The sequence below is a fragment of the Pinus tabuliformis genome, chromosome 4_1, assembly GCF_031772625.1.
Source record: "Pinus tabuliformis cultivar Carrire ecotype Pingquan chromosome 4_1, CPIR1, whole genome shotgun sequence".
Lineage (NCBI taxonomy): Eukaryota > Viridiplantae > Streptophyta > Pinopsida > Pinales > Pinaceae > Pinus > Pinus tabuliformis.
In genome coordinates, this window is record NC_142303.1 from 819674448 (window position 1) to 819692869 (window position 18422).

Below are 18422 nucleotides of genomic sequence, written 5' to 3' on the forward strand. Positions count from 1 at the left end.
ATCCCATTTGAGATAGGTATTTAGGATAAAAAAGTATTTAAATATATGGTATCTAGACTGGGCATCAAGAAAAAACTGGGCATCCAGACAATATTTCCAAAAATATTCATCTTGTAATAATTATCTTGGACTTATATAGTCTTCCCCTATATTTTACATCAATGACAATACTATTTACAAAAATATCCCCCCTAAATTTGATATTATTTGTCTCCCCTTAACTTTGACATCAATGATATCACAATATTCAATAATCTACCCCTATGTTATTTATGGCGACCCTAGACATTTGAACACCACTGCTCTAGAACTCCCCTTGTCTACAAACTCCTCTTATCTACAACTTCTCCCCCTATTGGTGGGCTCCAGTATTGTAGCAATAATGCTACAACTCCTGGAGCTTCCTTCTCTAATTTTATCAACCCGGTAGTTCGTAACAAACTTGGAAGCGACGGTGCTGTATGCACAAGTACTAGCTCTTGTCGCAGCTGTCACTTGGTCAGCTGGCACAAGTCCGCTAGGGCTCAAGCCAACTTCTATATGTTTTCAGAAGAAGCTTTTTAAGTGATGAACGAAAGCTATCTTAAAGGAAATTAACATATTTTGCAAGAATGAACTGAAAGCCAACAAAGCATGGAAACCCTAGTAAACCCTAATCTGACCAGCTTAATCCTTACGATGCAATAGTGGGAATGCAACTTCTAAAGATGATGCCATTACTTCTAGTGAGATGAGATGCATGAGTTTAAACTACTTTCATCTGAAGAGAACATGTTTTTGTATTTTTGATCAAGTGGTTGGAGTTATTATGACTGTGCTTCTTACTGGGTCTTGACTGTGCAGGTGTAGTTCAAGGAGAGGAAGGCTTGGGAAAGGTCAGGAGGACTCTGAGAGGTTCCAGGGGATCCCTAACATCATTCCACAGAAGTTCACAACGTTCAGGTGCCTGGCAACCGTGTTTGCAAGCTTCTACAGGATGTCTGCAGGGGATCCTACAGGAAGCTCGGGATTTCTACAGGAAGTCTGCTACCTTCTACAGGATGTTCTGCAGTCGGAGTTTTGGGTGATGGAGGAGTGAATGAGCTGTATGGGTGGATAGGTAGGATGAGAGGGGAGCTTGTGATGGCCTATGGACAGAGAGATGATATGGAGAAGGGGTGTGTCAAGCTGGTTGGTCGATAGAAGGGTAGAGGCAAATGGAAGGCCGAAAAGATGAAACAACGTGGATAACAGAAGATATGGTGGCCAAATGATCTAACTGGGAGGTAAGGAGATGGCTTAGGCACGGTTGAGAAGGATAAGGACGTGATAGAGTGGTGCTGCGCAGTGTAAATGGAACAAATCACCTCTGTCTTGCACAAAAATGAGAATTCATCAACCTATTCTAACTGTTGTATTAAAAGCCAAAGAACAGCGATGTGAGTTAAGAGAGATATCGTGCATGGTGCTGAAAAAAGGAGTTATTGCTCAAGATCTAAATGCATGGACACTTCTACCAATGGAAATATGAATTTAAAGCTTGCATGAACATGTAAGACTGCGTTTTTGGTGGTTGGCACGGTCTACACTCCTAATCTCTAAACAGAGGTGGAAGTGAGTGTACGATCAACCTTTTCTTGGAACTCTGATGAATTCTAACCCTCCTATTCTAATCTAAACTGCTGAAAGCATTTTATCCATAAGCCTAACCTACTTAATCACATCAAGAAATTCAAATCAGCAGACTGTGTTTTCCAAATGCATGTCAAGGCAAAGAAATGAAATGCTGAAAGGAAAGACAAGTAACAATACAAAGAAAGGAGGCCTATTGCTCTCAGGTTGGGCCCAAACCTGAGAGCTATAGCTCCTCTAAGAACTCAGAATTGAACTCAAATCTTCTTGCCTTTTATTAAAAGATCATAACCATAAGTCTAACAACATGCCAAAAATGGCTTACAAAGAGCAAAACAGAGCTATAGCTTGTGATTCAAAATCTGCAACAAAGGTTCAAAAAGTCCCCATCGAAGGCTACGGCCTCAATATTTATACATTATGAGGGCCAAGCTAGCCTCCTAAATTAGTGGGGCTTGGCTGTCCAACTAAAAGTAAACTGTTGTTCCTATAGAATCCGTTGGCTGCCTTCTAGCTCGGTGGTGATAGCTGTTGGAGCTCGGAGCTAGGGTGGAGATCACGAGGAAGGTCATTCAAGGTTGTGGACAACCTTCCTACAAACCCACAATGCCACCTTGGCTGTCTCCTTGCCTCCATCTGCGTGGTCTTTGCTCCATTTAATGTCAAAAAACCTGAAATAAACGTGTATTAGCCACATAGGCATAATGACTGCCCTCCTTCCTAGAAATAACATGAATATACTAAGAAATGATGCATAAGTGATAAAAAATGAAGGGTTGAGCAAGGTAAGTAGGCCAAATGAGCCCAAAATGTTACCGAAATTTGGGGCTCATCATCACCCCCCAACTAAAATATTTGCTCATCCTTGAGCAACTAGTCCAACTCTTCATCCTTCATTGCCTTTACTGCTACCCTTACATCCCAAGCCTCTGTAGTAGTGTCCTCTTTGCTGATATGAAACCCAGCCCTTCTTTTTACCTCTTCCCACTGTTCATTATCATCTGTCTCTGTGCTGCCTTCCATCAATCCTAGCAGCAGTGGTGGGCTGAGTTTAAGGCCAATCCAGCTGGCCTGGAGGTTTTGCATGGATTTCTTATAGAGGGCCACCCGTACCAGAGCTTTCCTCATCCGAGTTGGGGTATGGTACTCTCGGATTTTCAAACTGTGAGCCAATGTATTCCACCGACGGGTGCATGCTTGGACAGCGTTGTCTCCTAACAGTCTCTCCATGTCCTCAAAATGAGCTATGGCTTGGGCCTGTTGATCCATATATCTTAATGAAGCTTGAGGGTCAGTGGACAAATGTTGGTGTGCCGAGATTAGTGCAATTGGATCCCCTGGTTCTGGTCTGATGAGCAATGGCTCATTCAGCTCTCGGTTCATGACCGCTTTGGCTTGTGCTGCTCTTTTGTCCTCATGGTTCAGCCATGAGGCAAATGCCATTAATTGCATATCTCCCAAGGCCGTATTGGGATCCCATGAAACTACATTAGGCAGGGCCAGATTATGGAGGTAGAACTCCGCTAATTTGGCCCTATCCTCTGATGAACTAGTATTGCATACTTCAGTGAATTGCTGTGGGTCTTAGAGCTGAGAGATACCTCTTTGCGCCAAGGTATTGATTTGAAACTGCAGCCATTGGTCTTTCAAGTACAGGCCATAGGATTTGGCCGGCTGTCTACATTGGATATCATCCACGGCCCAGCTGGCCATGCAGGCCAATTGTGCCTCTTTCTGCTGCAGCTGCTCTCTGAGAGCTTGCACCTCAATTTGTGCTTGCTGTTCTGCTTCCTGTAGATGTGTAGTTGGCTCCCCAAGACCGGTGTGCAGTTCCTCTTTGCCTTGCTGTTCTGCTGTGGTGTCCTTGGAGGATGTACCTGTCCCTGCCCTCAGCTCCTGTAGTTGCAATCTCAGCTTTTGGTTTTCTTCATGTAGGAACACTCGTTGGCAATTTGCCACGTGTTTAGCCATGGACAATTCACTTCTGGCCTCCTTGAGCTGCTCCTGCAAGGGACCTATGTCCGCCACACCCTTTGACTTGGCTATTTTCATCCACGTGTGTGTACGGACTCTTTCTTCCTCCAATGCAAAAAACAGTGGCACAGTAAATTTCTGAGGTATAATTTTGCCAGCCTCTAAAAAGTTGTAATATGAACTCAGACTTGGCTGAGGGCTGGGCTCTGGTATATGCTCTTTCTCCACTTCTTTGGGTGGCTCTACTTCGCCCTCCCTCGGTGGTGATAAGGGTGCTTCTCCTTCCATTCTCTCAGTTTCTTTAAGCCTGGCTAAGGTTTCCTGTAGAGCATCTTCAGCATCCTGTAGCCGAGCTTTTGTAGTCAATTGGTCTAACCTTTCTTGCCACGTAGTTTTCTTCGGGCTTCCCCTCTCATAGGTGACTGATATCCTCGAGGGGGACCTTTCCTTGGGCGAAGTAGGGGCATCTTCAATAATGATTGGGCTGCTGGACGGAGGCTGTGGCTTGCCCGTCTTTATTCTCACACTTCTTCTAGCTTTAAAATATAGAGGGGTCTCCCTCTTCCTCTTCTCCTTTGGCTTAGGAGGTGTGCTGAGGGTAGCCAGCACAGCTGCTGCCTCCCTTGCAAGAATGTCAACTTTCTTCTCCTTGGGTTTCACTTTTTCAGGGCTTCCTGTAGAAGACCCTGTTTTAGTTAATTTCGGGCTTCCTGTAGGAGACCCTTTTTCAGTTAATTTCGGGCTTCCTGTAGAAGCCGGTTTCGGTTTTCCTGTAGAAACAGGTGTCACCGCTTTGGTTTGTTTTGCTGCATGAGTTTTACTTTTTGACTTGGTTGCGGTTGCTGTCGAGGCACTTTTGCTGATGTGGACCTTCTCAGCCTTGTCCACTCTGCTTTGCAATCTTTGCTCTCTTGCTGTCAAAACGGGTGTGTCATCTTTCTCTTTGGCACCCTTTTTCTCTTGTTTCTTCTCTTGCTTTTCCTTCTGCTCTGTGGTCGGGGTATTTTGGCCTTTTTCTTTCTTCGCTGCGGGCACTGACTCTTTCTCCTCACTGCTAGATGAACCAAGCTCTTCGGTTAGCATCTTTATATCACCATCCTTGGTCAAATTTCTAAAGGTTTCCCATGAGAGAGGAACCTTGTATATGTGGAGCGCATCCTTCACGAGGAGTTTGATGAGTCCATGGTGGGCTACCTGGTCTAGTGTGCCTTCTTCCAACTTGGTGGCACACTCAATCAGAGACTGTAGTAGAAAGTAGGGGAGACTGAGCTTGTTTTCTACAGGTAGATCCATCTGGTGCCTTAATTCGGTGAGTAACCGGAAGTGATACCCATATACAATGCTAAAACGGCCTTCGCAGGTGATGTACTTCATAATCTGCAGGTTAACTTCATTCCACGGTGGCAGTAAACTGGTTCTACGAACCCCATTTTTATCTTCTGAGAATTCCTCCTCTGGTGGAAAGAATTCTTTCTTAGCCTGTTGGCCCAATTTCCTTTCTTCTTTATCCCATGGTAATCCCATTGGGAGCTCAGTAACTCGGCTGATGAATTGTGGGGTGAGTCTGAGACTCAAACCCCTGAAGTTAACGGTGGCCAATGTTTTGGATTTCGGCCTCAGAGCTTGCAAAAACTCCTCTGCCACCTCGTCGTCATAGCCCTGCAATTTTTCACAGAAGGATATCCATTGCGCTCGCGTGAAGAGCTCCACCACCTCAGGATTTTCTCTTAACTTCGTTGAATCAGTTGGTTCCCTTCTGATGAACCCACCCGGCATGGTGAAAAACTGTTGCGTTAGCTGGAGGTGGCGAATGCGGAAGAAATTTGGCCTACTGGGACAGAGCATAGAATTACGCCTCTGTCATGCATATAATTCACAAAGCTTATCTCCCGAGGACCTTATCACAATTACACTGACATCCTGTAGGACGACAATTCATGCAACGACAGACAATATTTGCAAAAATTTTCTACGACCACACTGTAGACGTCGATTCTGCCACCCTCAAAACCAATTGCATGGAGAGTTCAGGCTTACCTTTTTAATCCGCCACCTTTTGACGTGAGGAACCCGATTTCCTGTAGAAACAGCTTTCCTGTAGGAACAGGGCACGAATTCTGGAGGATACTGCAGTGGGTCTGCGCTCTCGGTGTTGCTTCACAGGCATTCGAATGGCCAAGGACTTGGAGTGTCGAGCTGCAGAGGGATCCAGATGATCACTCGAGTCTCAAACGGTGAATGATAAATGCATGGGGTGGCAATCTAGCCGATTAGATTTGAATTCGGCGGAATCCGTGGCGCGGGGGTGAGCTGTCCCTGCCGGACCGTTGGACGACGTCACTCCATCATTCGTCTGCGAGTTCCTTTACTGCCGCATCATTCCCCGCAGATCCGCCGCCGTCTCTTCTGTTAAACTCGTTTTTCCCGACGGGATGGCTCTCACGTGTGCACTGCCCGTTCCTTTTTGCCACGTCCACCGCCCCAAACATCCGACTAAACCACTGACTGGTCGACGTGGCCAGTCGAATGGCCATACAACTGCCCAACCCATTCACTTCACACTTGCAAACATTTTCAAAGTAAAATTCATGCAATTCGACAGAAGAAAGGGTCGAGGCACTTACCTGTGCGGCCGCAACACGATTTTTCGGTTCTTGGATGACGATGAGTGGATTCATTTGCTGCTGGTGGATTTGCACAGGTCCGGCGGTTCATATTCACAGGCCGCTGACGATGAATTGGATGCTTCGGCTGCATGCGCCCGCGTTTTCATTGCATGTGGCAAGCGCTGTGAATGGTGTACACTCTAGCGGGCTTAACTGTTACGGGACTCCTGCAGGATGTCCTGTAACAGTTTTTCCTCCTCGGGTGCATGCTGCACGACGAAGGCAGTGGCCTCACGATCACGTTCACAGAGCTCATGGATGGCTGGGATGGATATGGTATGACATCTCAGCGTTTTTTCTTTTAAAAAAAATTGCTTTCTCTTGATAACTCAATGATCTGCTTTGATGGTGCAGGTATCTTCATTGCATGTCGACAGGGGTGGTAGAAAGAGGTGACAACAGTGTGTAAGGGTGACAACAGTAGCTTGCATGCGTCCAAACCGATCCTTGGTCGTTAGATCTCCTCATACAATGAATTCTGGGCCGTCTCAAACTTCTACAGGAAGTTTCCTGTAGAAATACAGAACTTCCTGTAGAAAGTGCATTTCCTGTAGAAAGTCTGCACCTTCTTGTAGAAAGTCTACATCTTCCAGTAGAAGACTTAAGCTATGATGAAATCGTACCCATACCTTGGAGAAGATGAGCATTCTTGGAGGGGGTGCTGGTGAGGTCTCCTGGCAGCATGATAAGGATCCTTGGCTTTGAGTTGAGAGACCTCCTCTCCTTCATAGAACACCTGCAACCTGCATGCATTTTCACATTATAAACTTGCTGTCCCTGTCCTTTTTGCATATTGTTTTTTTTTTTTTTTCTTTTTTCTTTTTTTTTTTTTTTGAAAGATAGCAGGGGCGTCTCACTGAGGTTTTCACCCTTGCCATCTGCCTTAAGCGCCTCAGAGAGGTTTTCACTCAAGGATCTTTTTCAAATCTTTTTTCTTTTTTTTTTGAAAGACAATAGGGGCGCCTCAATGAGGTTTTCACCCCTACCACCTGCCTTGGGAGCCTCAGAAAGGTTTTCACCCAAGGATCTTTATTTTTATTTTTCTTTTTTTTTAGATCTTTCAGGGTATGCCCAAAGCAGAGGCAGAACCCTTCTCTATGACCAACGCTGATTTCTCCATAGTTTTGATGAACTCTTGTCTTGAGAGAGGTTTCCTGTAGATCTTCAATCGATGCCCATTGACAAGCATGGGGATGGCTTCCTCATCAATTGTCCGAATAAGAACAGATCCATTGTCATGGCATTTTTCCACGGCATATGGTCCTATCCATCTGGTTCTCAGCTTCCCCTTGAAATCTTTGTACCTGGAGTCATACAACAATTCCCAATCTCCTGCCTGGAATTGCTTGTCATGGAGGTGTTGGTCATGCCACACCTTTCTCTGAAGTTGAACCACTTCTGAGTGAAGGAGGGCCTGCATCCGGTGCTCGTCCAGTCCATTCAGCTGCAATAACCTTTCTTGTTGTGCATGGCTGAGATCTAGGTATAGCTGAGCTGCCATCCTCAAAGTGTTGTATTCAAATTCAATGGACAGCAAAGCTTTCTTCCCATAGACCAGCTCATAAGGTGTGAAGCCGGTGGTGGTCTTCCAGGTGGTGTTGTAAGCCCATGTGGCCTCAACCAGGCGATCTGTCCAATCTTTCCTACTGCTGCTCACCACCTTAGTCAAAATCCCTTCCAATTCTCTATTGGTGACTTCCACTTGCCCATTTGCTTGTGGATGATAGGGGGTGGAAGTCCTATGCTTGATTTTGTGATGAGCTAGTAGGTCTTCAATTAAGTTGGATGTGAACTGGCTCCCTTGATCGATGACCAGCTCTCTTGGGTAGCCAAATTTGTAGAAGATGTTCTCCCTTAAGAACTCAGCCACATTTTCTTCTGTTGCTGCCTTGATTGCTTTAGTCTCTGCCCACTTTGTCAGGTAGTCAGTGCACACAATGATGTAAGACCTTTGCCTCGAAGGAGGGTTGATTGGACCCACAAAATCCATACCCCACTTCTCAAATGGCTCAAGAGTCACTTGAGGTTGGAGAGGCATCTCATCCCTTTGAGTCGGTTTCCCCATTCTTTGGCATCGGTCACATTGGCTGATATACCTTCTGACATCTTGATGAAGTGTGGGCCAATAATAGCCTGCCTGCAGGATTTTGAAGGCAGTCCTCTTTTCTGCAAAATGTCCTCCACAAGGCCCATCATGACAGGTGAGGAGGATATTAAAGACTTCCTCCTCCCTTAGACAACGCCTTAAGATCTGATCAGGGCCAAGCTTGAACAGATTGCCCCTGATCCAAGTAAATGAGGCACTTTTTCTGATCATTCTGCTCTTCTCTCTTGAGGATAGGTGCGGAGGGAATTGTGCCGAAACAAGGTAGTTTGCTATATCAGCAAACCATGGAGAGAGTACTGAGATAGCAAAAAGATGCTCATCGGGCATTTGGTCATCCACTGTTCCATCCTCATCTGCAGACAAATCCAATCTAGATAAAAAGTCAGCAACAACATTTTCTTTACCTGGTTTGTCAACAATGGTCAAATCAAACTGCTGCAACAAAAGTAACCATCTAATAATACGAGCATTCACATCTGGTTTATTCATTAAATATCTAATTGCAGCATGATCCGTATGTACAAAGGTTTGATAGCCAGTAATATAATGTCGGAACTTGTTCAGTGCATGGACCACAGCCAAGAATTCTTTCTCGGTTATAGTGTAATTCAGTTCAGCTTTGGACAAGTTTTTGCTAACAAAGTAAATGGCATATGGAAGTTTTTGTTCAACTTGTCCTAAAGCTGTCCCTATGGCTTTGTTCGAGGCATCAGTGTGGATGTGGAAATGTAGGGCCCAGTTTGGACCTCTCAAGATTGGGGCTGACACCAACTTTTCCTTTAATTCATTCAAAGCCCTCTGACAATCGTCAGTCCATTTAAACTCCACATCTTTTGCCAACAGGCCAAACAATGGCGAGGCTAGCTTGCTGAAGTCTTTAATGAATCTCCTGTAATACCCTGCTAATCCTAAGAAACTCCTAACATCCCTTACCTTTTGGGGAGGTGGAACCTTCTTGATGAGAGCAATTTTGTTAGGATCCACTTGTAACCCTTGGCAAGAAATGGTATGGCCTAGCACGGTCCCTTCAATCATCAGGAATTCACATTTTTCAGGACTAAGGGACAGGTTCATCTCAATGCATTTGGTTAGGACCTTTCCCAGATTTGACAATGCTTCCTGGAAGTTGGACCCATAAGGAGTGAAGTCATCCATATAGATTTCCACCGCATCATGGACCAGCTCCGAGAAGATGCTCAAGACAGCTCTCTGGAAGGTAGCAGGAGCATTACATAGCCCAAAGGGAAGAACTCGGTAGGCAAAGGTACCCCAAGGACAAGTGAAGGTGGTCTTATCTTGGTCTTCCGGGCTGATTTGGATTTGGTTGTACCCGCTAAACCCATCCAGGAAAGAGAAGAACTTCTTTCCTGCCAGTCCATCCAACACTTGATCTATGAAAGGTAGAGGGAAATGGTCTTTCTTGGTAGCTTTGTTCAGTTCTCGGTAGTCCACACAAATTCTCCACTTCCCATTTTTCTTGGGAACCAACACCAGAGGGGACACCCATTCACTATCTCAGATGGGGTAAATGAATCCGGCATCCAACAGGTTTTGCAATTCTTCCTTGACAATGTCCTTAAGGGCTGGATTCATTCTCCTCTGAGGTTGCCTAACCGGTTTACAATCCTCTTTGATGTATATGTGATGGGTACAGACCGAAGGATGGACTCCTTTCATCTCCTTATAGCTCCAAGCAAAATCATCTAGATGACTGGCCAACAGGCTACACAGCTCCTTCTCCTGGGAAGGAGATAGGGAGGAGCTGATCTTTAACGTTCTCTCAGGGCCGAACTCCACATTCTTGACTCTGGGAGTGACAGGGTTGGTGGCACAAAGGTCCACTAAGGTGCCGGCTTGGGCATCCTCCACCAATTTCTCGAGGGATAGTGCACTGGAAGGTGGATTCTGGATCAAGATCTCAATCAAGTCATCCTCGGTTGGGGGGTCTCTTCTAGTGGTGTCTAGGGTGCACAAAGGTGCTGAGTACACCTCATCGTCTTCTCCTTCCTCCAACCACAGTGGTAAGTCATGCTCTAAGGAGGGTTGGGCAGGAGGGTATAGGACTAGCTGCTTGGACATAGGACCATTTTTGATGGTCATGTTTCCTGCACGGCAACTTATGTAAGCATCTGCAGTGGCTAACCAAGGCCTTCCCAAAATAAGAGGATATCCAGTAAGCTTTTCCTTGGGTTGCAGAACCAAGAAATCTGTAGGGTATTCCCAAGAGTCGACAGAGACCAAGACATCCTCCACAATCCCTTCGGGAGTCACGGTGGAGCGATCTGCTAGTTGCAGCACTGTCGAGGTCTTCCTCAAGGAACCCTGAAGATTGAGTTTGAGCATGGTATCCCTGGTCATCACATTAATGGCAGCCCCCAGATCAATCAAGGTGTGAGGTATGATGGTGCCATTGATGTGGACATCTACTACAGGACTTCCCGGATCTAGGTACTTTGGGCAGATGACTTGTCCTAACATAAGGTCAGACAGTTGTCCTAAGACATTGATGGTTGAAGCATCTCTCTTTCGCCTGCCTGGGTGTTTGAAACACTTTTCCTTAACCAGTTTGTTGTATATTGGCACATCCTTGATGGCTTGGAGAAGTGGTATTTTCACACACAACTGCTTGAGCTCTCCCAGAAGCTCATCCTCCTCTGGGTTGGGTTGTGTGGTGGCTGTTAGTCTCTCAGGAAAGGGTGGAATAGCCTTTGGTTCACTTTCCTGTTTGTCTTCCTCGTCCTCTGGGGGAGGAGGTTGGCGATCCGGAAGAGTCTTTCCAGATCGAAGATTGATCTCCTGGATCTCCACAGCATAGGTAGGGCATGATGTTTCCCCAGTGTATACCTGCTGGGCCTGTCTATTGTTGGGGTTCGGGTTCGGTTGAGCAGGCATTTGAGGTTGCCTTAGAGGAGCAGGAGGTAATGGTTGAGGTTGAACTGGTGGTGGAGGCAAAATGGCGGGAGGAGTGTTGTACTGGGGCCTCCACCCCGACTGAGGTGCATTCCACTGAGGCTGTGGTTGGGCATGAGAGTGATATGAATGAGTAGTGGGCTGAGTAGGGTACTGAGGTGGATAAGACCATGGAGGAGGCATAGACCAGGAAGGATGAGGAGGGGGACCCCAGGAAGGCATAGGAGTAGATTGGTTGGTGCTGTAATAAGCTTGGCGTGCCCCTTGCATCCCCTGCTGGTAAGGTCTAGGTCCTTGTGGCCTCCTTTGGTTGAGGAAATAGAGAGGTTCAGTGGGGGTTTCTGTCCCTTGGTACATGGCTTTAAGCCTAGGTAAGGTTGGACATTGATTTGTGGGATGTTCCTCCTCACAAACGAAGCACACTTCAACCGAATGCAATGGGCATTCGTTCTTAGGGTGTCTCCTTGTACATCTAGGGCAGAAGATAGCCAAGGCCCTCTCAGCTTCTTCCTTCTTCTGCTGGATCCTGAATGTGTCAAGTTGCATGGCAATGGTCTGTCTCACCTCACTCTTAAGATCTTCTAATTGATTTGAAAACTCATGCTTGGAGAAAGGAATACCAGCTGAGAGGAGGTTTCCTCTACCTCGTTTCCGGGCTGCCCTAGAGTGGTTTCTAAACACAGTCTTGATGTCCTCATAAGGCAGTTGGTAAATATCTCCCCCAGCTAACATGTGAAGGGTATCTAAGAGGTCTTCAGGGACTCCTCGGAGCAGGACCAACTTGAGGGATTCAAGGTCAAGTGTGCACCTGGCCCGTTTATAGCTAAGTTGGAACCTCTCCTCATAATCCTCTAAGGACTCATCATTTCCCATGGTCATCCGAAAGATTTTTCCCTTGGTTTCCTTGGACCTACAGTAGTCCCGGTACTTGGTATTGAAAGCTTGCTGCATCTGAGCCCAAGTGGTGATACTATTCCCAGGTAAGCCCATGAACCAGCGTAATGCTGCATCCTTAAGAGTTGAAGGGAAGAGTTTCAACTTCTGCTCATCTTCAGTATAGTCATAGGTTCGACAAAGGACAACAAACTCAAACAGGAAGGTATCAGGATCTTCAGTAGTCAGTCCATGGAAGTGAGGTAGAGCGGAGGGACTAATGTTTTTCATTTTCATATCTCCATTGGTTTCTCGGATGGGGAAGGCACCTTCTATTCTCTCATCTTCTCCTCTATTGTCAGCCATAGCTTCAGATGGGATGGTCTCTACTTCTTCTTCTGCTATAGGATCTTTGTATATCTCAGGAGGTTCACCTATAGGTTCTTCTGGATCACTGTCATCGAAGAAAAGAGAAGGGTGACTCAGTGATGTGGTGGGGGTGTTGGGTAAGAATTTGCCTGTTTTATCTCGATTCCTACGAGGCATGAAATGGAAAGACTTTTTTTGATTGCTTTTGTTTTTTTTTCTTTGGTACCTGCAAAACTGAAACAGATTGATCTACAACTAACTATCTTGCTGAAATAAAAATGCAGAATTGAAATGAAAGCAGGAAAGAACTAATCTACTTTGCTCAAATGGATTTGCAGGAACGGAAATGCTAGTCTACGCTTGCAGAATTGAAATGCTAATCTATGCTTGCAAAATTGAAATTGCGGAATTGAAATGCTAATCTATGAAAGCAGGAAATGTCTATGCTACTTTTTCAGAATGGAAATGAAATAAACTACTTGGCAGAAGGCGAGAGTAGGAAAATAGAAGAAAAGCAACAATTACTAATACTCTGACGCTTCCCCGGCAACGGCGCCAAAAAGATGGTGGGCTCCAGTATTATAGCAATAATGCTACAACTCCTGGAGCTTCCTTCTCTAATTTTATCAACCCGGTAGTTCGTAACAAACTTGGAAGCGACGGTGTTGTATGCACAAGTACTAGCTCTTGTCGCAGCTGTCACTTGGTCAGTTGGCACAAGTCCGCTAGGGCTCAAGCCAACTTCTATATGTTTTCAGAAGAAGATTTTTAAGTGATGAACGAAAGCTATCTTAAAGGAAATTAACCTATTTTGCAAGAATGAACTGAAAGCCAACAAAGCATGGAAACCCTAGTAAACCCTAATCTGACCAGCTTAATCCTTACGATGCAATAGTGGGAATGCAACTTCTAAAGATGATGCCATTACTTCTAGTGAGATGAGATGCATGAGTTTAAACTACTTTCATCTGAAGAGAACATGTTTTTGTATTTTTGTTCAAGTGGTTGGAGTTATTATGACTGTGCTTCTTACTGGGTCTTGACTGTGCAGGTGTAGTTCAAGGAGAGGAAGGCTTGGGAAAGGTCAGGAGGACTCTGAGAGGTTCCAGGGGATCCCTAACATCATTCCACAGAAGTTCACAACGTTCAGGTGCCTGGCAACCGTGTTTGCAAGCTTCTACAGGATGTCTGCAGGGGATCCTACAGGAAGCTCGGGATTTCTACAGGAAGTCTGCTACCTTCTACAGGATGCTCTGCAGTTGGAGTTTTGGGTGATGGAGGAGTGAATGAGCTGTATGGGTGGATAGGTAGGATGAGAGGGGAGCTTGTGATGGCCTATGGACAGAGAGATGATATGGAGAAGGGGTGTGTCAAGCTGGTTGGTCGATAGAAGGGTAGAGGCAAATGGAAGGCCGAAAAGATGAAACAACGTGGATAACAGAAGAGATGGTGGCCAAATGATCTAACTGGGAGGTAAGGAGATGGCTTAGGCACGACTGAGAAGGATAAGAACGTGATAGAGTGGTGCTGCGCAGTGTAAATGGAACAAATCACCTCTGTCTTGCACAAAACCGAGAATTCATCAACCTATTCTAACTGTTGTATTAAAAGCCAAAGAACAACGATGTGAGTTGAGAGAGAAATCGTGCATGGTGCTGAAACAAGGAGTTATTGCTCAAGATCTAAATGCATGGACACTTCTACCAATGGAAATATGACTTTAAAGCTTGCATGAACATGTAAGACTGCGTTTTTGGTGGTTGGCACGGTCTACACTCCCAATCTCTAAACAGAGGTGGAAGTGAGTGTACGATCAACCTTTTCTTGGAACTCTGATGAATTCTAACCCTCCTATTCTAATCTAAACTGCTGAAAGCATTTTATCCATAAGACTAACCTACTTAATCACATCAAGAAATTCAAATCAACAGACTGTGTTTTCCAAATGAAATGCTGAAAGGAAAGACAAGTAACAATACAAAGAAAGGAGGCATATTGCTCTCAGGTTGGGCCCAAACCTGAGAGCTATAGCTCCTCTAAGAACTCAGAATTGAACTCAAATCTGCCTACCTTTTATTAAAAGATCATAACCATAAGTCTAACAACATGCCAAAAATGGCTTACAAAGAGCAAAACAGAGCTATAGCTCGTGATTCAAAATCTGCAACAAAGGTTCAAAAAGTCCCCATCGAAGGCTACAGCCTCAATATTTATACATTATGAGAGCCAAGCTGGCCTCCTAAATTAGTGGGGCTTGGCTGTCCAACTAAAAGTAAACTGCTGTTCCTGTAGAATCTGTTGGCTGCCTTCTAGCTCGGTGGTGATAGCTGTTGGAGCTCGGAGCTGGGGTGGAGATCACGAGGAAGGTCATTCAAGGTTGTGGACAACCTTCCTACAAACCCGCAATGCCACCTTGGCTGTCTCCTTGCCTCCATCTGCGTGGTCTTTGCTCCATTTAATGTCAAAAAACCTGAAATAAACGTGTATTAGCCACATAGGCATAATGACTGCCCTCCTTCCTACAAATAACATGAATATACTAAGAAATGATGCATAAGTGATAAAAAATGAAGGGTTGAGCAAGATAAGTAGGCCAAATGAGCCCAAAATGTTACCGAAATTTGGGGCTCATCACCTATATGTGATATCTTTATCTTTTATATCAATGGGAAATGGATACTCCCCCTAAGCTTAGGCTTTCCTTTACTAATTACTTGAGAGAAATATCATAGTATTTTTCTATGTTAACTTCATTGAGGACATATGTATTACCTGAGGTCTTGGTTTATTTTTCCACTAGTTTTCCTAAACCCACTTTCTTTATTTATTATTGTTTAGAGTTAAATATAATATTATTTCCTTCATAACATATTTGACTTAAATTTAGAAGATTTTTTTTAGAACTTCAACATATAGGGTGTTTTGAGTTTTAGTATTTTCATGACCAAGGATATATGTTCCCTCTCTAGCTATCCTTGCTAATAATTATCTCCAAAGGTAGCATTGCCTCCTTTTTATTATATTAAAGTAATAAATTTAATCTCATATCCTATCATGTTTTTTTAACATCCACTATCAATAAACCAATTTCTTGCTCTTTTTTAGCATATAGAGCAAGTCAACATTCCTTGTGTTTTTCTTGATTGCTTTCCCATACCTTTGTGCATTTTTCTTTATGACTGTCAATATCTTCTTCCCTTCTTTGGTTAGGAAACTTTATTGCACTACTTGTTTAGTTACATGCTTTGTGCCCATAGTTATTACACTTGTAGCATCCAATGTGATACAATAAGGGAGAAAATGAGTTGTTCTAACACCACCTTCATTATGACCTCTAGTTTTGTTTCTCACAAAACCATTCTTTGAGGTCTTATAAGATCCTCTATTTCTATTTCTCACAAATTTATTTATTACAAAAAAATTACAATTTATTATTTTATGACCAAAATTATTACACGAAAAGTAATAGCCAAGAAGATATATTTAAATTGAGATGTCAAAGGACTTCCTAGTAGAGCTCTCCTCTAAATTCATTGTTGTTTATGTTTTGAGAAAAATTAAGTCTTTGCTAGTCTTCATCTCTTTCTTGGTGCTACCTTAATTGTTTAAGGATCTTTTGAGAACATTAGCATAAATTTTGGGATTTTCTTTAATTTCCTTTTCTAATGGATTTGTGTTTGATTATCCATTGGAGGTCTTATGATTTCCCTCTAGCCAAGACTTTTTTTAATGAAAATTGACCTCTAACAACTTAGTATATCATATAAGATTTTCGTACGCTTTCCAAATGATCAATATTTGATTCAATTTAGCATTTGCTTTCTCTAGTTCCTTTGTCAAGGAAATAATTTTTTCTTATAACTTTTCATAATCTTCTTCCTTTTATTTGAACTCACTTCTCACTATATTTTCTATCCTCTTTGCCTCCTCTAGTTTTGTCTTTACGATGGAAAATGTTGTTTCAATAATATCATGATTCTTTTTCTTCTCATATTTCCACAATCGCTCCTTATACTTTATGATATTTAATCTAAGTCTATCAACTTCTTCTAGGGAAATAACATGTTCTTCTTCAAGGTTTACTTCCCCACCAATATCATCGTCCTCTAAATATGTTTTCTCTTTTTTTTTTTCTTCATATTATTTATTAGCAGTACTTACATCAATGGATATGAAAATAATTTCTTATTTGTCAATATTAGATGCATACTGATCACTCTCTTCTAAGGAGCTACTATCTTCTATAAAATAAATACCTTTCTAGTTAGATTACTTTCCTCTTTTGTGTCAATAATACTTTATTCTATCTTCATGTTATTCATCATCATCATTATCCTCACATTTTTCATATCTATAATTAGCAACAAAACCATATCATAACATAATTAAATTTTTTGAACGGTAGCTGTTGAGAAATGGAAACAAGAAATTCTAGTTTAATTTGTCCTTGAATTAAGTTGTGAGTTAAATTCGAATTCTATTCTCATAGCAACTTAAAATAGTTAAATTAAGTTTATTAAACTTACTTAAATTAGGAAATTCGAGTTGGAATTCTTTTTGAAGTCACATGTATGTTCTCCCTACTTTGTAGGAGTTCAGTGTGGGTTAATTATAAGTTGTAAAATAGAAGACTCAATTACATGACTCAGTTTAGTTAAATTAGTTCCCAAACTAATTGAGATAAATAATAGTGAGTTAATAGTTAACAGTGACACTAATGAACTCCACCAGTGCTACTCTAGTTAATTGAATATTTACTCATCAAAAACTCATGCATGTCGATTATGAGAAAGACCTAGTTGAGACTAGAGTGCAGGGACAATGTACTATTTGTTTTAGATTTTTCTGATTTTCACTGATAGTGCATTCATTTGGGATTTGATCATTAAGGGATTGCGCAGTTTTTAGAGGATTTATTTCCCTTTAAATACAAGTTATCCTTCATAGGAATTATGCATTGGAATAGAGACTTGGAGAGCTTGTGAAGAGGCTAAGTTTTAGCCTTGACCTTTCTTATGAGTTGGAGATTGAATTTGCTGAGTGCCAGGGATTTTCTAGAGAGAACAAGCATTGTAATTTCATCTTGATTTTCCATATTAATACAAAACAGATAGTGGGCTTTTGAGCTATGGCTTTCCTCGGATATTTATTGTGTTATGTGCCTTTGATTCTCTTCCTCTATTGATTATTGTTTGATATATGTTTATGGGCTTCCGCTGTAAAGAGTAGAAGTAGATTCTTGTCTCTTGCTTTAGAAAATTGCATTAGCTTGTGAATCTACAAGATTTTATACATGGTATCAAAGCAAGATTGTTTTTTGGGCAGAGAGTTTGCAGAGAAGATATGAAAATTTCTGTGAAAGTTTTTCAGAAAAAAATTGTAGATCTAGATTCCTTGGGAAAAGATACCCAAATTAAAAAAAAAAATTCAGCCGAATCTGAATTCGGATGAGGGAGATATCACTGATTTAAAATCAACTCTCTAGAGGATATTTCAACGTTTTGAGTTTCTGAGTTACAGGTGAAAGTCAAATTTGCAATACATAGTTGAGGATTGGCAAATGGTTTTCCATGGGTTGAGGCTTGAGTATGCCTTGGAAGGAAGCTCTTTCATAGCCTGGAGGGAAAGAATGGATGTTGTGCTAGAGGACAATGGCTTGAAGGAATTTGTTGAACAAGAAATCCCTAAGCCAACAACTACTGATGCACAGAACTTGGCCGAGTGGAAGAAGTGTGTGGCGAAGGCAAGGTGTATAATCCTTGAGGGAGTTCGAGATCATATTGTCTTCACTCTCCATGGAAAGGAAACCCTGCATGCTATGTGGAAAACATTGACGGACTTGTATCAGAATAACAATGATCAAAGGAAGTTGGCACTAAAGGATAAACTTCATAAAATCAAGATGGAGAAAG